General features: G+C 38.5%; 1 protein-coding gene across 2 annotated transcripts in view; it reads left to right on the plus strand.

Moving 5' to 3' along the window:
• NKAIN2 (sodium/potassium transporting ATPase interacting 2) overlaps positions 1 to 21,055 on the plus strand; it is a 741,160-nt gene that overhangs the window by 545,903 nt on the left and 174,202 nt on the right. The gene's annotated exons all lie outside the window — the stretch shown is intronic.

Consider the following 21,055-nt stretch of genomic DNA (forward strand, 5'->3'; position numbering starts at 1 on the left):
TGAAAAGAATTTGAGGACAAAGAGTTGCATGGGTAGATCCCTTTAAATCTGTAATTGATAAGTTGAGCAAAGCATGGAAGAATCAATAATTCTCCTCTGGGCAGTGACTTAAAACTCTTCTATTAGGATAAGGTAAGGCCTTCTCACTTCATTTAAAAAGGAGAGGGGAAAGTATTCCAATTTTACATCAACTGTATTGACACCAGAGGTTTGGGACTGAATTCCATTTAAAAAGGCACATCTTGTGTGTGCAAAATTGTATCAATGCCTGGCCTGAAAATTGCTTAATTTTGAGTCACTTGTTCTTTCAATGGAAGCTGGAAGCTGTCAGACTTGAAAATAATCACAAAGGCTTACAAAAGAGAGCTAGCTTCCTTTCATTGGAAACAATGAACAATAATTTGAGAATGCCTTCCTCTCCTCACTGCTAAAACGATAATTCCTTCCAATAAAGATAAGCGATGGATTAAATCCGTGCAAGAGGTAAGATCATTGGTGGGATAGCATCAAATACATGTCAGCAGCACAGCTAGTTTATATCAGCTAAATCTTATGGTGAGAGTCCTGAGATGACTGACTCAATTTGTAGTACAAGTTATTTTGTTCTTTCTAAGCATTTGGTACTTGGAAAATATAATTTTAAATTAACTTACTTATCTATTATTTTCTTCATTTCGAAGCTTACAATAATCTGGAAAAAGTATATCTCTAGAATACATATATATGAATATATACATGCACATATATACATACATATACTGTAGATAATAGAATGTTTTTATTATTATAGTTGATTTCCTCCATTTGTGTGTCCTGTGCACCCATCAAATGCTAACTACTTTACTTGATGGCACTGATATAGTTGTTTATGTGCAATGTACTAAATGATGGTAATATAATTGATAAAATTGGCTTTCACTTACCCGCAAAACAGCTACAAAATGAAATGACACAAACATTAGTCTCAGGAATTCTGCCATGAAATTTGATTATTTGATTCTGTGTTAGTGACAGATACTGTATACTCTAATGACACATTAGAAGTAAATAGCAACCATTCAATGACTGCTATCTTCTCTTCAATATTTTCCATGTTCTATTTTGAACAAGCTCTCCCAGGGGGGGGGGGGGGGGAGTGAAGAAAAATACCAATTCATTGCTTTCTGATTCTTTTTAATCCTCATTTCTGATCAAAGTCCCGATGTTGTATTTACAAATGAAAGAATAGTACAGATAAAAGATAATATATGGCCGAAACCAGTTTGGCTCAATGGATAGAGCGTCAGCTTGGGGACTGAAGGGACCTGGGTTCGATTCCAGTCAAGGGCATGTACCTTGGTTGCGGGCATATCCCCAGTAAGGGGTGTACAAGAGGCAGCTGATCGATGACTCTCTCTCATCGATGTTTCTAGCTCTCTATCTCTTTCCCTTCCTCTCTGTACAAAATCAATAAAATGTATTTTTTTTAAATGTTTAAAAAAAAAAAAAAGATAACATATGGACCAAGCTGCTGATAGTGTTAAATTCATAAACACTTGCATCCAATCTCTATTTTATGGAGACAAAAATGCAGAACTTAATAGAAGCAAGGTTAATAGAGCAGGAGCAGAAAAGTACTGCAGGTTTTTGTTCCCTCAGTTTGCTCCCTTAGTGTCATAGTGTGGTTCCTTAGTTCCTAAACATAGCACGCAGTGTTCTGTAGTTACTGGTGACAGTGTTTATGTAGACATTGTCCTCCCAAAGTTAAAAAAAAATTGCTGAGAACTTGTTGAATGTCTGCTTTTCATATATCCTCTGTAAAGCCATGTCTTCACACAAGGCTTTTCTCAGGTATTTCTGAATAGCATCCGAAGTTATCTAGAAGATATGTATATATTCAGATATATTCATCTCATCTCATTCAATAAAATCTGAGTTTGTCTTTATTTATTGGATCTCTTGGGATTCTACAAAGTTGTAACAGAAGTGTAGATATGAGTCTATCCTGTTTTATCTCAGGCTGCTGTAACAAATATACCACAGACTGGATGGTTTAAAAAACAAAGTTAGCCCTAGCCAGTTTAACTCAGTGGATAGAAAGTCAGCCTGTGGACTGAAGGGTCCCAGATGCAATCCCCAGTCAAGGACACATACCTCAGCCTGATTGGGGCATGTTTGGGAGGCAACCAGTTGATGCGTCTCTCTCTTCTGTTTTTCCCCTCTCTTTCACTTTCTCTAAAAAACTCAATGGAAAAATACCCTTAGGTGAGGATTAACAATAAGATAATTTATATCTCATAGTTATATAATTATGACCTCTTGAGTATGTATTGTATTATTTTGCTTATTAGCCAATATTATCATTATTTATTCTGTTGCTCGGGATTTTTAAAATCTAGCCACTGGAGGCTTTTTTAGATTGCCTTCTATGACCTATTGGTATGTTCCAACATTTCATTTTTATTTTTATAAGTTTCTTTTATTTTCTCTGTGTGTCTGTGTATTTCTGTATTTGTACATTTCCTTACTTTCTGGCACCCCTAGATGCTTCTTACATATTTTCCCCGACTCAGCCTTGTTACTTTTATTGGAGAACTAGAGGCCCGGTGCATGAAATCTGTGTGCTGTGGTGGGGGCGGGGGGTCACCTCAGCCAGGCCTGTGCCCTCTTGTAGTCCAGGAGCCCCGCAATAGATCACACTGCAGAGGGAGGCCCCACCCACCCGCTGAAGCACTGCCAGCGGGTAGCTTGTCCTCCCTCTTTGGGATGATTGTATTTACAAATGAAAGAATAGTACAGTATGATCCATTGCCCCGCAGAATGAGGCCCTGCCCACCTGCCACAGCACTGCTCGCTAGGGAGCCTGGGAATACCTCTTTGGGGTGATTGATTGTGGGGCTCTGATCAATAGCCCCGCAGGCCCCACCCACCTGTGGCAGCCCGCTGGTCAGTGGCCTGGGCCTCCCTCCTTGGGGTGATCTATCACAGAGCTCCCCAATCGAGCACCCTGGGCCACCTCCTTTGGGGCAATCCCAGACCACCCTCTCTCCCCTGCAAATGGTCACCCTGCTGGTCAGTGGCCTGGGCCTCCCTCCTTGGGGTGATCTATCACAGAGCTCCCCAATCGAGCACCCTACAAAGGGTGGCCTGGGCCGCCTCCTTTGGGGCAATCCCAGACCACCCCCTCTCCCCTGCAAATGGTCACCCTGCTGGCCAGTGGCCTGGGCCTCTCTCTGCAGGGCAATCATGGGGCGATAGTGGGGCCCACTGACCAATCATATCACACCTGCCTTGGCTGGCCTGGCACCAGTGCTTGTCATATCGTGGTCATCTGGACGGCCGTTCTGTTGTTTGGCTGTTCAGTCGATTTGCATATTATACTTTTATTATTATAAGATGGTATTTAAAAACTGTCATCTGGCCCTAAGTATGCTTATGTTACTATAGTGCCATTGCTTCTAGCCTCTATAGGATGACTTTTAGGATGAAAGATAAAAGATTTGCTATATGTATCTTTTTTGATCCAAAAGAAAGTCAGAAACTGATTATGCAGAGCAGGAGTAGTACTATTTTTTGGAACAAATCCCTTGAGCAGGGAATAGTGATGAGCTACAAGTGGAGGGATGGGCTTTAATTAAAAAAAAACACACACACACAAAAAAAAAAAAAACTGGGACATATTTATTATAAAAGAATAAAAGAGAGAATGTGGGTTCAGGTGAAAACAGATTTTTATTTTGGTAGAAAATTTCTATTAATTTTTTTTCTAGTGTTACTAATGTATAAGGCAAAATCATTAGCTAAGAGTGAAGGAGAAAAGTGTTGGAATTTTGAGGAGAAAGAAAGTGTTGCAAAGCATGAAACCTAATATATTAAGGAATTAAGTAGAATTGTGAGTATTATGGAGTGCCATTTTGGGATGTGTGGTCATGAATACAAAATAACACATCTTGGTTGTCTGATGTAGGCATGGAGTATGCAGATAAATTTGATTAACCTAAAATTGAGTTTTTTCCTGGTGACTGTAATTGAAAAGGAATTGGGCAAGGGAGGTAAAGGTATTTGTAAGTCAGCTTTTCAGTGTTGTAATGGTTAGCCATGAAATTAAAATAGATAAGGGATTAAAGTGATAAAACAGCCTGATGTCACAGGAAAAACATTTGGTTTTGTTTGTAGCTATAAATTATTTTACATAATTTAGTTGAGGACTGTGTAACTCAATTGAGAAGTGTAGAAAATTTCTACCAAGTTCTTCCATTTCCCTTTAAATGGAGTTCACACCAGCAGTGCTACCATCTCCCCTAAGTTTTTATTCCTTGACCTTGTTCGTTGACCTCCTATCTCGTACATGTCTTAGTCTCCGACACACCTTTCTTTCATCACCAATTTCTACCAAATCTCAATTATTTCAGCACCATTTCTCAACTGAGAACACAATTATTTTCTAAGCAGTTGAAGGAATAAAATAATGATAATAATAATAATAATAATACCAATAATAGAGGAAATACTACTGTTCCCAAAGTCACAGACATCTCACCCAAGCTTTTGTCAGGGAAAGGTGATATCTATCTTGGGGGGTGGGGTTGAGGGAGGGGGGTTATGGTGAGCTTCTACTAGGTCACTAGAATAACAAATTTGAGAACCACTGGCAGCATCATCAGCAACATTCTATTTGAAAACATTTCCTCTATCCCGATCAAGGTCATATAAATGAAGCCAAAAGAGTAAAAATGAAACCTATTCTGTAGGAGGCTCAATTAACTGATCTGAGCACAAATTGATGAGAGGATGTGGTTTAATTTTTCACTGGTCAGAGTCATTACTTTGTGAGACATGTTTGGTCACCTTTGATGTGTCAGCTAAATGGCTGTTTCTAAAATTACCTTGACCATTATTCATGAGAGTGTCAGTAATTATTCAGTGGTTAATGAAGTTGGTTTCCAGTTGATGATCGTTAGAAATTGAGTGTGACCCCTTGCACAACAGCATACTGAGCAAAAGTCTCAGATTTACCCACCCTGTGCTCGCTGGACTTGTTTCTGACACGCAAACACCCTTCAAAGCTCTGAAAAGAGAACAGTTTCTAAAATAAATGTTCTTGACATGTACCCCAATTTCTATTATCTACTAGTGATACCACTGGTAATATTCTTTAGTGTGCATATTAGTTTTTCAGGATTTTTTTTTAAATCCTCATTCAAGGATATGTTTTCATTGATTTGAGAGAGAGAGAGGAATGGAGAGGGAGAAAGAGAAAGAGAAACATTGATGAGAGAAACATTAATCCATTACCTCCCATATACACCCTGGACTGGGGATCGAACCCACAAACTGAGTATGTACTCTGATCAAGAAAGGAACTGAGACCCTTCAGTGCACATGTTGATGCTACAACCAACTGAGCAACACAGGCCACAGCTATATGTATTAGTTTTATATCTGCCTCTCTCAACTAAACTTCAAATTCCATGAAGGTGGAGTATGTTTGCCTTCCATTCCCAGAGTCTGGCAAACACTGGATGCATAAGGGGCACTTCATTCAGAATGAGTCTGGCAATCACTTCTCTGATATCCAAAGTTAGAGACGTTGCAGCAGTCTTTTAGCTCATGTCCTTTTTAATCTAAGTCACCAAATCAGACTGTTTCTTCATACACACAGACAGGTCTACAAAGATTCATAGTATTTTAGATGAGAAAGAAACATTGAAGCCTTGTCATCTGGCATATTCTTTTATATAAAGGAATAAAACTTTATCCAAAAGGGTTAAATGAATTCTCCAATAAAACACAGCCAGTGTAGCCAAGCCAGTGAAGCCACTTAGTTGAATATTTGGGGGGGAGGGGGATCTTCCTAATGCTCACTTGGCCATCAGAAGGGAAAAGGATATCAGAATCAGGTTCTATGGCTCAAGCCACTTGCTTACTGAAAAAAAAAAAATTAATCATTCATTTCTCAACCATTTCCCATTTATTTCCTTCATCAGAGCCTGAACATCTTAATGGCTTGTCTAGGCATAATACTCGGTCTCTAAATGTACTTATGCAACTAGAAACTTATAAAAATTCAAAAGAAATACTGTTTTGGTGCCATTATTTGAATAATTTAATATTTCACTGTCATTTACTTCAAACAGCTCAATTAAAGACTACTCTAGAAGGCAAACAGAAGGACTTTTCAATTCGTCTCCTTGGTTGAAAGACAAATGCAAAAACTCCTCTCTGAAATTTTTTAGAAAACAGAAATACCTGTAGGTTCCCTAGTCCTTTCTGTCAGACAAGAAATATTTAATAACAAGTAGAGGAGAAATTGTAAAATTAGAGCTCATTTGGAAAAATGTTTTGAAATTCAGCAATGAATCCTTATTGGGCAAAATCTCAAACAATGTCAGATTTGTGGTCAGAATTTTGGTCAGGCTTATGTTATGATCCTTAGGTTATGAGGAGGAGAAAACTAACATTTATTGAACATCTACTATGTGCCAAATACTTATGGGTTTTATGGACTTACCTCATTTGATCTTCACAGAAACCCAAAGAAGTGTACATTTATGGAGCATTAGCTCCAATTTTCTGCTACATTTACATTAGAGAAATAGCTTGACCAATGTCATACAACAGGATTTAACTCAGTCTCTAGTCTGCTCAACTCTAAAGGTTTTACCTGCCTCTGATAAAATAAAATAAAAATATTTAGATTTAGCAAACCTGTTTTCCTAGAGTTGAGAGGGGGCAGATCTTGATAGAGACTTCCTAAAACATTATTCCATTGAATCATCTGAAGTACATCTTCTCTTTATCACACAGTTAATAGATAAACTGGTATCTTTTTAAAATATATTTTTATTGATTTCAGAGAGGAAGGAAGAGGAAGAGAGAGAGAGAAACATCAATGATGAGAGAGAAACATTGATCTCACTGGGGATCGAGCCCAAAACCCAGGCATATGACTTTGACCAGAATTCCCCCTGATGTGAATGGAACTCAGGACCCTCCAGTCTGCAGGCCAACACTCTATCCACTGAGCAAAATCAGCTAGGGTGGTAAACTGGTATTTTTTTCTGAGGCTGGAGTGTGCCTTTCTACAAGAGGAAAATGGGAAGATCTGTGTTCTCCATATGCCAGTGACAAAATCTGATGACTATAAACCAGAGCACTCCAGAGGCAGTTGATCTTGATAAGTCGCTTCAGACAGAAATGATAGCTCAACTTTAGTTACGTCAAAACTAAAATGATTGTTTTTGCTAAATTCTCTTCAAAATTCAGTTGATCAGTTTCAGTCCCAAATAACTCTATCACGCAGGTGAACGTATTCCCTTTCCTGGGGGTACGTTTCACAGCTCACTGCTCCTGGCAGGCACACGGAGCATCAATGCTGCTCCAAACCAGCTTCTCGGCTGCAGGGGCGGGGGGGACTATTCTCCCAGTGGAAAGTGGTTTTCAGACAAAACCATTCTGCTGTGTTCTCTGGTGTGAGCATAGAGTTACCAGGAGCCTGAACTGATCTAAACTTGCTCATGGAGAAGGACCCTGAACCGCCTCGGAGTAGCCGGATTGAAGCACCACAATCCAGAACCACCTCTTCGTCGTCTTGAGTTGTCCGAGTCCATTTTTTGATACGCACAGCTCATAGTTCATAAGCAAATGGAAACTTATTTTTTTTTCCATAACTGATGCTACTTTCTCCTAACAAGCCCCAACCCTATGGGAAGGAAAGTCACTTAATTTAAAATTACGAGTTAAGGGTGTCTATTTGGGTTAAAAGTAGTTTAGATTTGGTACAATTTCTGTCGATTCACACTTCAACTCAGGATGAGCACTGTTTCTCCTTTCTTCTTTCTCCTTCCCTAGATGGTTTCTGAGCTATAGGAAAGGACCCTGCAAGCTCCTCAGGCTCGCAGGCAGCCTGTGGGAGTCTGGTTTTGCACCAGTCCACGTGCTGGTCTCATCTCCTGGGCAAGGCGAGGTCTTTCTGCACAGCCCACTGACTGCTGCTGCTGGATCCCTCCGCTGGGGTAACACAGAGGGTAGTCTCTGCTTTCAGGGAGTTTCAGATGCAACTGACTTTCGATGCTCCTGGGTCTGATTATGATTAGGCCCCTTAGACAGCTCACGGTGAGACCTTCAGACCCAGTCCTACCTCTCCTTTGGGGCTTAAACGCATTTCCCACCTGAAATCCCAGTGTCTTCCTAAGCCACTCTTGGGTTACAGAGGAAGCTCTCAATCACTTCCGTGCTGGGCTGTTGGTGCATGGTTAGCCAGGAGGGTGGTATTTACCCATGGATGCCAAACAGAGAACATGGCAAAAGTTGCCCTGCTTTTAGCTTTAAAGCATATATTTAATATTGAAAATATGACATAATATTCCCTTTACCCCCCCCCTCACCCCATTGACCCCATTCTAGCCCAACCCTCTGCCCCAGACCCTAGCCACCCTATTGTCTGTGTCCCTGGGTTATGCATATGCATACAAGTTCTTTGGTTGATCTCTTCCCGCCCAGCCCTGCCTTCCCTCTGAGATTCGACAGTCTGTCCCATGCTTCTAAGTCTTTTGATCTATATTGTTCATCGGTTTATTTTGTTTATTAGATTCCATATATGAGTGAGATCATGTGATACTCATCTTTCTCTGACTGGCTTATTTCCCTTAGCATAATACTCTCCTTGTCCCTTCATGCTATCTCATAGGTTTCTATTAAGCCTATCAAACACCTATCACCTCTGGGACATTGGATATGATGACAGCCTGTCTTCTCCTGCCTGTGCTTCACAATCCCCAGAGCTGAAGAAGTGGACTCTATCCCCTACACTAGGTGACAAGGACTTATCAAAATTCTCTTTTCTTCTGACAGGTAGTAAAATCTATGAAGTAGTCTCTACTTCTGCCATGTAAAAGTCTATGATGTGCCTGGTCAGGACTGACTCTTACTAGAGAAAAAAGTGATATTTTAAAAAAAATTATAATATTACATTCACTTTCCCTAAGTCAGGGGTTTCAAAACTATGAATTCCTGTGACTCAAGAATTCTCTTTTGTATATCAAACTCTTATTTCTACCTCTTTGTTTTTCTCTGTACTTCTGCTTAAAGAACCTTAATTTTCCCAAAGGTAAATGGGTAGTGCTGTTTGAATAGAAGGCCAATGAGTCAAAAGACAAAAAATAAAATAAAATAAGAAGTTTAACAAGTATTATTCTTCATAATCTAGACAACCCTATCTAACCTGGTTTCCAAATTATACTAATTATATGAACCAGTCTGCTCTCACTAAGAAACAAAAGGAGCCGGTACCGGTTTGGCTCAATGGATAGAGCGTCGGCTTGGGGACTGAAAGGTCCCGGGTTTGATTCCGGTCAAGGGCATGTACCTTGGTTGTGGGCATATCCCCAGTAGGTGGTGTGCAAGAGGCAGCTGATTGATGACTCTCTCTCATCGATGTTTCTGACTCTCTATCTCTCTCCCTTCCTCTCTGTACAAAATCAATAAAATATATTTTTTTTAAAAAGAAATAAAAGGAAATAAACGAACAGAATTATCCTCTATTTAGCTGCTGTCAAAGTCAGACTGGGAAAGGAGCTCTTTATCAAAGTTACCTGAAGGTTTTTGTCACCATGCCTCTACTCTTCTATCTGCGTTCAATTAAATCACCAGCAGGCTGAAACAGTTTGACCTTCAGTGAGTTGTTTAAATGGTGCATGCTCTTGTCTTTTATCAATAGGAAAGTCATATAAAACCTTCTTCTAATTTTGTATCAATTATTTGCCCTTTACGTTATTGACTTTTCTGTGTGAAAATACAGATCCCAATAACAGGAAAACATCTGTACTGTTACCTTACTTCCTCTTTGTTCTGTTAGTCTGTGTATTTCTTCCCATTTCCACTGTTATCCTGATTTGAAGGAAGCTCAAAGACCACTGTGCTACTTAATCATTTCCACCTTTCTTTCTTAGGAAGAACTTTTAATATTATTCTACCAATGTCCCTCTGAGCACTGTAAGCTCTTGAGGTAAAGATATGGTATAATTAATATGAATCTCCACAAATGTCCATGAATTAGGTATTATATGTTTTACAGATGAGGAAACTAAAATTTACAAAGTTTTATCATTTGTTAAGTTCCTGTAGCTGATAATTTGTAAGGATGGGTTTAAGAATCCAGCTTTCTGTCCAACCGGTTTGGCTCAGTGGATAGAGCATCAGCCTGTGGACTGAAGGGTCCCAGGTTTGATTCTGGTCAAGGGCATGTACCTTGGTTACTGTCATATCCCCAGTAGGGGGTGTGCAGGAGGCAGCTGATCAATGTTTCTCTCTCATTGATGTTTCTAACTTTCTTTCCCTCTCTTTTCCTCTCTGTAAAAAATCAATAAATTATATATATATTTTTTTAAAGAATCCAGCTTTTAGACTCTATCAAGGGGCTCTTTCAACTCCATAAGAATATTTTCATTTAAAAATAAATACAATACCCTATTTAATGACCCAAACCTTAGCTGTTCAATTTGTAATATAAAAATATATGATTGAGAAATTGTTTTGAATATATGCTTATATATGATTGAAATATCACATTCATATTCCTTCAGTGCATTTCAGATTATATCAGACTCTAAACTAATGTATTGGTTAACAATTAGCTTTGATAAGTGGCCAGAACAAAGCTCTGGCCACTACTGCTTCAGACATTGATACCACATGCTTATTATTGCACAATAAGAAGCAGAAGATTCACCCCGTACTATCAACATTGGCAAGTACTGATGACTTTTTGGCTGCTATAATAGATTAGCTTCAGTAAATGATGGTGAGAATAGTCCTATTATGGAGAAATGTCTCTACACCTTGGTTCATCAAACAGTACATAGTGGAAATGGATTTTAACATTCAAGAATTTAATACTCAGAGTACAAAGAACTAGAGATTTCTCTCAAGGTGGCTTGCCTTTTTATAGGAAAAATAAATAAACCTCTGGGTTACATTCTGAAAGGCACATTTGTCTTTTTTCAAGATAATCCTACTTTTTCAATTGTGTTTGTGGACTAAAGCTCCCTTTTGAATCAAGTAACTATGCTGATTAAGAAAAAAAACAAAATAGAACAAAACAAAAGCCCCAACCTTGTATAACTGAGTTTTTAACAAATTAGTACTGTCCCTGTAGATAACAGGAACCCTGAGAGGAAAGCAAAGAGGAATTAAGAAGCACTATCAGTGGCTTTTTCCCACCATGGGACTTTCTGCAGGATTTGGTGTAATCCGAGCTTTTTAATGTTTATTTTGCTTCTTCTCTGAGATAATCCTGCTCTATTTGAGGTCAGGCATGGAGCATAACTTAGGATGCCTGGCTGCTTTACAAACACTAGAGGCTTCCTATATCATTCATTTATGTATGATTGGCTTACAGAAAGGCTTTCTTATTAGAGAAGCTTCTTTCCCTGTTACATAATTTACAGGTGACCAGAAAATACACAGGAGTACCCAGAGATATAGGAGAAACCCATTTGTTTTCAGGTGTTTTGCATGTACTAGTACAGTGACTCAGAAGAGACTGTCTCCAAAACCTGAGCAAACCAATATGGAGGAAGCTCTCCTTTTATACCCTTTGGTTTCTTTGTCCCCCAAATATGGATGGGACTTCCGGACTTTTCAAGGGCTTTGCAAAAAGCCCTGTGCTTTGGGATGGGAGCCGTGAGACCACACCTAAAGGCCTGGCCTGGTGCCAGAGCTGATAACCCTCTCCAGGACTTGTGTATTGTTCATGGTTTATGGCCTCTGTAAAACGGGACTGCTTAGGTAAACAGTTCTTGCAAGACCAAATTGTGGAGAAAATGGAAGTGACTTAATTATAGGCTATCAAGAATGTATATTAAGTTACTGGCACAGATTCAGATTGCTAGCCGCCCAAAAAATGTCTTATTTTTCCCATCATCTCTATTATTTTGTTTAATATATATATATATATATATATATATATATATATATATATATGTGTGTGTGTGTGTGTGTGTGTGTGTGTGTGTGTGTGTATATATATATATATATATATATATATATATATATATATATTTAATTGACATCAGAAAGGAAGGGAAGGGAGAGAGAGTTAGAAATGTCAATGATGAGAGAGAATTATTGATTGGCTGCTTCCTGTACACCCCCTGCTGGGGATTGAATCTGCAACCCAGGCATGTGCCCTTGACCAGAATTTACCCTGAGACCCTTCAGTCCAATGGCCTATGCTCTATCCACTGAGCCAAACCAGCGAGGCCTTCCCTATTATTAAGAGAGTATCACTTTGGCTTAATACTCTTAGATTCCTAAAGTAACTCATTCTGATGAAATTGAAGGTGCTGTGATTTTAAATTATCATAGAAATATGAGTTTAAATATTAGCAGTTACCCCCAAGTTTGCACATAACCTGGTAGCCCATGTATTATATGACATAAAATGCATTGCTTTTTAGATCAAACAAAAAAGACATTGTGTTATTCTTTGTGCTTCAAAATCCATTAACTTTTTTTCCCCAGGAAAACATAGTCTAAATCTGAACCTTTCTCTGTTCAATTTGTGATGGTGATGGGGCTGGATGGGAAAAAAAGCAGCAGGTAATGGTGCTATTGAAAGAAGGCCAGACATAATGCTTTTGTTTGTTTTTGCATGGGTTCATACTTGTTTCTGATTTATGTGTACTTTCATTGTTCTCACGAAGGTATTCAGACCAGTATATTTATGAAATCGGGGGGGAGGGGATGATATATGTACACAGATAATAATTTAATAATAAAAAAAGTAAAAAAAAAAAAAAGACATAATGGAAGATCCTTGGTTGAATAGGTGACTATAAACTGAGGCTTATGATAGCACTTATAAATTCCAAATCAGTCACCTCACCTCCAGAGTCTCCTTTCTGTTCCTTTTTTTCCCCCTTTCATTGGCCTTCTGTTCCCTTAAAGAAATCAGCCTTCTGACTTTCTTAGTCTCTCTCCCTATCACCAGGAAAAGAATCACTTTGATTGTAAGTCATATTAATAAGGTAACTCTCCCAGATAGTTAGTTGCATCTTTATCTCTATAGACCAGGAATGAAAACCCTGGTCTCTTGTTCAAGACACCCCAAGGGCTAGTGAGAAGGGAAAAGAGCCTTCTCTTTGCCTCAAAAATTATACTAGAGTTTAGACTGGCTGACTGGTCTGTTTAATCCTACGAGATACTCCAGTGAAACTGGCTCAAAAAAGTCAGTGTGTGCTTGTATAGATTCTTTTTCCTGTTTCCTCTTCCTGACTTAATGCATTATTGCTTTGATAAATATCTATTGGGGCTATTTGAATCTTGAAGTATAGGGTAGGGTGGAGAATGACTGGATACAGCAATGAGCAATACAAATTTATTATCTGCCTTTAGGGAGCTTATATAAAATTTCATGCAGAAGAGAATAAGTAATGACAAATACAATGAGCAATATTAAAGAGGAAGCCAGTGTTCAGAGAGTATATATATAGCAGGACTTTTAGCCTAAGTTGAGTAGGCTTAAAAGTTGTCCCAAAGAAGTTTCAAGCTGAGACTAAGATGACTCTCAGGTGTCATGGATCAATGACTCCAGCCCTTGGTGAGACACTAACTCTTGCTGTCTCAACGTAGGTATTCCTCCTCAGCATGGTGACTCTACTATCATAGTCTTTAGGACTGTCCATATGTATCCCAGCCTTATCTCTTCTGGGGCACATAGGTGATTATACTTTCCCATCAGAGTTAAAAGGTAGGAGGGGTGCAGTGCAATTCTCTGAGGTCAATGAAATGTGAGGGGAAATGACATACATCACCTCTAGGCAGAAGCTTTACTAGTTGGCAATTGCTTTGTGACAGTCTCTCTTCCTCCAGCAGTACTACATTGGAATGAATAGCAAGCCTTGAGTCAACTGGAGCTTTGGTGTGAGGACAGTGGCAATGTGGTGTAGAGCCCTCAGCTAGCCTATGTTGGACATGGAACATGAGAAAGAAATAATAAAGATTTATTTCTTTAAGCCATCAAGAGAACGGGCTGTTTGTTACCACTGAGTAACCTAGTCTATTCTGACCGATACATCTGCCTCCACTTCAGTTTCTGCAGTCTCAAGTCCTCTAGCACAATATTAGTATTCATCTAAAAACCTTTAGGTCATAAAATGAGATCAGTGACTCTTATTATTTATTGGCAATGAAGTATGGCATCATAATTAAAAGCGTGTACTCTTTGCCAGCTTAAGCTTAAATCCAGAATCTCAAACTTATTAGTGTGTGGCCTTGGCAAAATTATCCACTACCTCTGTATCTCAGTTTCCGCGTGTTTAAAATAAATATAGCAATGAAGCTACCCCATGTGTTTGTTATATGGATTAAATGAGAAGTGTCTGGCACGTAGTAACACTATATAAGGATTTGCTACTGCAACACTAAATTTGACATAAAGAAATTCCAAACTAATAACTAAAATATAGCAGTGATTTTTCTTTTACATTTTACTAATTTACTTTTTAAAAATTTCTTTATTGATGAAAGTATCACATATTTGTCCTTGTCCCCCCATTTCCATCCCAAACCCTTCCTTATGCATGCCCCCACCCCCCTGTTGTCCGTGACCACTGGTTAGGCTTATATGCATGCATACAACAAAGAACTGTTGGCCCAGATAGCAGTGATTATTATTGCTTATTTTACCTCAGAGGGGGAAAATAGAGTATAGTCTCAATATTGTTCTTTGTTTGAATCAAGAACTGAAAAATGACAACGAGTGAGTATATAATTTTCTGCCAAGATCATTTGAATACTTCCACATCTCATTGTAACTGCCCTTTAGAAGACACTTCAGAAGCAGGCAGAGAATTAAGGCATCAGGCTTTTTAACCAGGCCCAGTAACTTTCTAGACTCAAAGGTGATAGGAAAGCAAGAATTTCTGGGCAGGCCACATAGAAACAGAAAGCTAAGCCCTATACAGTGCCTCCTCAGCCTTGATATGATGCATTATCTTGCTTCAGGGCACAGCAAAGTAGGTACAAGCACAGTGATCACTGGAAAAAAGTGTGGAATAAGAGAAACCATGATCCCCTAGGAAACCTTAAGATTCCAGATGCCTACTGTACAGAAATCCACGTTCGGTCCAAATCTGTAGCTGAAATAATTGGTTTTAACATATCCTTGAAGCAGTTTAGCCAACATATCTAAATAGTGCAGATAAATATCCCACAGCCATTCATCATCTCTTTCCTGTGACATTTGCAATCTTATGTTATATGCAGCCAACTATTATGTTAAACCTGGCCAATTTTGCATTTCAGTGGCATTGTGAAGTGAAATAGCATTTGATAGAATGGCAAGGTTGTAAATTGCAATCTGGCCTGTGGAAAAAAAAATACTTAAAAAACATTAAATTTGTTTTTGTTGCTTAAATCATTCTCTCTCTCTCTCTCTCTCTCTCTCTCTCTCTCTCTCTCTCTCTCTCTCTCTCTCTCTCCCTTCCTCATTCCTTCCCTCCCTCCCCCCTCCCTCTCTTTTCTCCCTCTCCCTCTCTCTGAATACCATTCTCTATATAGCAAGACTTAATGAGAATGGTTTAAATGTATTGCTTTTGCTTTGTGTTTTCTTAATCTCTAACTGGAAAAGAAGAGTAGCAGATTTACCCTACAAACTGGGACTGGTGGGAGACAAGTTTTTGTGTGCGGCTGTGTATATAATTCCATTGCATTATTTTAATGGTAAATATATCCTAAAAGGAGATATCTTAGGCTGTTTTCTGCTGGAATAGCACATGTTTTTAAAATAAATGGATGCTTCCTTTGCACTTTGGGTTGTTAGCAGCAAGAAGATCCATCTGCAGCTGTCAGCTCTTCGGATAGTAGTCAACAAATGCATGACCATGAATTCTTCACATAAGTCAAGAGCATTGCACACAGTACCTTGCATTCAGGTGAACTGACTTCAGACTGGGCAGATCTCATATTTTATCGCTGCACTGTCTCAGTGTCTGTCATTGTGGAGAAATTTACCATTAAGATTTAAGTCTCTGGAATCTGGTGCCTTTGTAAGTTTTCTGAAAGCTTAGTTCATAGTCATGCAAATGCGTAGTGAATTTTCAAGTTAGTTCTGAGGGTCTAACAATCAACATAAATTCTTTTCAATCTCAGCACTTGAAAATTCACATAATACTGTGGAATGGATGCTGGATATGCCAAGTCATCAAAAAGAGAAATTTGCCATTGTAGAACGACTAAAGAGGTTTTTGCCTCCATGCTGCTGCCATTGAGACATACCATCTTATTCAAATAAAAAATGTCGTGCAAATTCACCAGTTCCATTAGACCCTCTTAAATCAACAGTCTCAGTCCACAATAGCCTAGGCTCACACATGAAGCTTATTTTTTCCATGGTTTAGTTTATTTCAGGTAGAAAATAAATCAAATACCTGGGTAGTGTCAAATACTGAGAGCTGTATTTGACTGGACTAGAGGTTCTCAAACTACTTTGATCTCAAGACTTCTTTATCCTCTTAAAAATTATTGAGGACCTCAAAAAGCTTTATATAAATGTTAATGACCACATTGACAATTGAAATTTAAAATGTTTTAAAATTTTATCTATTAATTTGTTTGAAAAGAGCATAAATAAAACCATTATAGAGTTTACTCTAAGTAACATATTTTCATAATAATTATAATAATTTTAAAATACAAAGCAATTCTGAAAAAAGTGGCATTGTTTTACCTCATAAGTTTCTTTTTTTAATATATTTTATTGATTTTCACAGAAAGGAAGGAAGAGGGTTAGAGAGTTAGAAACATCAATGAGAGCAAAACATTGATCAGCAGCCTCCTGCACACCCCCTATTAGGGATATGCCCACAACCAAGGCATGCCCTTGACCAAAATCAAACCTGGGACCTTTTAGTTGCAGGCCAACACTCTATCCACTGAGCCAAACCAGTTAGGGCAATAAGTTTCTTTACTATCTAGTTTAATAGAAGGTTGTTGATTTTTTTTAAATATTTTTTTATTGATTTCAGAGAGGAAGGGAGAGGGAGAGATAGAAACATCAATGATGAGAACCATTGATTGACTGCCTCCTGTATGCCCCCTATTGGGCATTGAAACTGCAACCCAGGCATGTGCCCTTGATCAGAATTGAATTCACAGGCCCGGCTCTATCCACTAAGTCAAACAAGCTATGGCCAATTGTTGATTTTTAATATCAGCTGCATTTTTCTGTTCTCAGAAGAGATCAACAACAAAAAAGGCAAATTAAGCCTTGTATTATTATGACAATAGATATTCAGAAAGGGTTCTTGGATTACACATTGAGACCTCTGTACTAGACTCTATAGAGATTTCCAAAAGTAGTTGAACCCTGGGTAATTTATGAACATTAGTATTTTTTTGATTAATTATAAACTGAAACCTAAAACAACAGTAGCACTAACCAAGTTCCTTGAAATATTTTATTTCAAGGTAATATTTTTAAAATAAATTTACATTAAAATTTCCGCAGATACTTTCCTTGTATGTCACCTCTCTAAACCTCCTCTCATTTCCATCCTCACCCTTTTCAGGATGAAATTAAATTGGTGGGTTTACAAATACCAAAATAGTTGCAAAAAAGGCAAGACATGAATCTTCTTACAGACTGATTCTGCACTTTAAATATATGTGAAGTAAATAGGACCCAATATTTTCACTCCAGTTACTGCTTTCCACCAAGTTTTCTCAGACTGTTTTTATTGCTTAGTGGATTATACAAACTTCTCACATTTCACTACCCAAATATCACCAATCTCTAAAAAAGCTTCTACATTTCCAGTCTTTCCAACTCCTGCTATCAGAGCAAGAGCTTTGTCTGGGATTGGGGGCCTGGGAGAATCTCACAGGGCAGTGCAGGGACCGTAGCCAAGGTTCTGACCTCCATCTCACATGTGCAAAAACTCAATTCTTTGAGTGCAGGGAGAATTGACCAGATTCAGTGAAATATTTGATATTAACCTCCTCAAAGAGATTGAACATAAACCAAAATGCCAATGTGTAACATTTTACTGAGTAATATGACTTCCAAAGAGACTTGAATAATTGTATTAACTGGGTCATACGTTTTGTTCACTTTAATAAAGTGTGTATGAGAAGTCAACATATAATCAAAGCAAATAAAATCAGTAGGATTGTCTAACTGGGTGTTTTATTGGGCTACTGTAACCTGATGTGTCTGTTACCATTCTTAAAAGATATTTATTTCAATATGTGATTAAGACCCCATTTTCCCTGGGGTCTTAAGTGCTATAGACTTAATCTCTCCCTCTCTGCTAGTAGACTTACTTCCTCCTTCATTCTCTGTAAAACCACTTAGGGTTTCTTGCATTTATTTCTGCATCTTTACAGAATATATTGGGCACTGATCCCACATGATTTGGCCGGGTCTAAGTTTATTTGGGGTGGGTTTGGGTAGTGTATAAGAAAAATCTGAGGTGAGTGAGACAGGAAATCTTTGTAACAATGGCTGGATATAGGATTCCGATGGGAGGGGGTTGTCACCTTAATTCCAAAGGGTAAATGCTTCAGATCTTACAAAAGGATGAGGAATGTCTGCAAATATTGAGTACTGTTCATCTCACCAATGAGAACCGTCTGTCATGTTCTTCATAAACAAATAAAAACCACTCAATTCTACAGTAAAAACATAATTGCTGTGCCAAGCAGTAGGGCCTACTATCTTGAGCAAGAGCTGAATAATGAAGGACTTTTAGTAGCACCTCTAGAGTGTGACCTTACTAAAGAGGTGCTAGCCACCACAGGAGTGAGGATGCTCACCAATCCTAACTGCCCCCATTATTGAAACCAACTAGCAATTAGTATCCTTGTCTGTGTTCAGGTATTTTAAAGAAAATTACAGATGTGGCTGCCCAATTAAAGTTTTAAATCCTCCTAAAGCCATTTTCTTATTCTTCTTTCAGCCCCCTCCCCACCCAATACCAAGTCCAGTAGAGACCCTAGTCCTTTTCCTGGAGAGAATCCAACATAAGTCTAAATTAGTATTTACATTCCACATTGCAGTTCTTCATTTTGTTAGTTTGTGTCTCTGTCAAGTTCTCTGCCTCACCACTTGAATTGTGGGTAAAGGCAATGTTGCATTCCTTTTGTTCTATGGTGACTGTTAGTTGTCAGAGGCCATGAAATTGTCCAATGCATGACTCAGTGACTGAATTGCTCTAGGGTTCCTCTTTTTGACTCCATGAATCCTCGTTTCCTTGTGTTGACATACTATTTTCTCAGATACATTAATACAATTGATTAGCTGACACCATTGTTTACCTAAACTGTTTTCCTCTGCAGGATATTAATGGACATTAAGCAATAAAAGATTTGGGTAAGCAAAAAAAGTCTGTGAAATGCTGAGTTAAACAAAGTTTTGCAAGACTCTTTACTGCAGGACTTCCTAGAATTAACATACAAATATGTATTTTAAATCTCCAAGAATTAAACTAGGGTAAACTCTAGTTTAGGGAGGCATATTGAATAGAAAGAAAGCACTAATTTAGTATTTCACATATAAAAATTTTCCAATAAATATTGTCATGTAATTTTCAGGAAGGAAAGAGAGAATAAAAGAGGAAGGGAAGAAGGAAGGATAAAGGATGGAAGCATGGGAGGGAAGAAGTAAGAAAGGGAGAGTGAGGGAGAGAGAGTGAGAGAGAGGGAGGGAGAGAAGGGAGGGAAAGGAAAGAGAGTTCCCATAACTAAGTAAGTTTGTATAACATGTGTTTCACAGTCATTACTCCAAACATGTTCTGACTATAAAATTTTGTTATTTGGGCTTCATTGTAAGCCACAGTCGTGGTCATGTAACTTGTTCTCTAAATTCTTCAGGACCTTAAAGCCATGACCTCTTAACATTTTCCCAATCCACCAACCCTCTCTTGAGGTTCAGATTTCACTCTCATTTCAGTAGCTCTTGACAATACACCAAGTTCTCATAGCTTCTGATTGTGTTATCACACTCTGGTTGTAAATCCCAATCCTAGAGAAAACCAATAATGTGCCCTAAACTATCCACCTTCTCCTACCAAACAGCTTACACAATAATGGGATACAGGACAGATGGGTGTCACTCTAAATTCATAATCATCAATTAGTTGGCCTTTAATGCTAATCAGCAACCCTACTATGCATTTCTAATCATTTTACTCTCGGTTTCTTTCCTTTGTGACTATTTCAGATACCCAAATCCCATTTTCTAATCTCCAATGCATCTCCTATAGCTCAGTTCATAATATCTATCAGATTTTGTGTTGCGTCTTTGTTCTTATCATCATTTAATAGTTCTGTCTCCCTAACAAAAATGTGAGCTCCATGAGGATAGGCACCATGTATGTTTTCACGTCTATCACTTAGCTTGGTCACAGTAGTGCTGCAGAGCAATGACAAGCGCTTACTTTTCTCATGACTGGATTTTTCCCTTGACCAGCTCTCCTGATCTCAATGGGATCACTCATGGTTTGCTGTATGGCTAGATGTTGGTGACCTAGACCCATGGTAGGCAAACTGCAGCTCACGAGCCACATGTGGCCCTGTGGCCCTTTGAGTGTGGCTCTTCCACAAAATACCATGGCCTGAACGAGTCTATTTTGAAGAAGTGGCATTAGAAGAAGTTTAAATTAAAATATTTGGCTATCAAAAGAAATTTCAATCATTGTACTGCTGATATTTGGCTCTTGACTAATGCATTTGCCGACCACTGACCTAGACCAAGGGTCAGCAAACATTTTTTAGAGGTTAGATAGTAAATATGTCAGATTTTATAAACCATATGTCATTTCTGTGACATTTTTAAAGGAACTCTTTAAAAATACAATAACCATTCTTAGCTTTTGAGTCATACAAAAACAAGCTGCAGGCAGCATTTGACCCCAGTAACTTGGCTTGCATCCCCTGATTTAGAGGTTTGACTGGGCACCTCTAGTTCACACTGTGAATCTAGTTGAGCTTGACTGTTTGCTGCAGGTGGGCTCTGGTCTGCTTCATAGGTGTAAAGGCCCACGGGATACTCCTCCTCACAGTCATGTTAAAAGCA

The sequence above is a fragment of the Pipistrellus kuhlii genome, unplaced genomic scaffold (assembly GCF_014108245.1).
Source record: "Pipistrellus kuhlii isolate mPipKuh1 unplaced genomic scaffold, mPipKuh1.p scaffold_m20_p_5, whole genome shotgun sequence".
Taxonomy (NCBI): Eukaryota; Metazoa; Chordata; class Mammalia; order Chiroptera; family Vespertilionidae; genus Pipistrellus; species Pipistrellus kuhlii.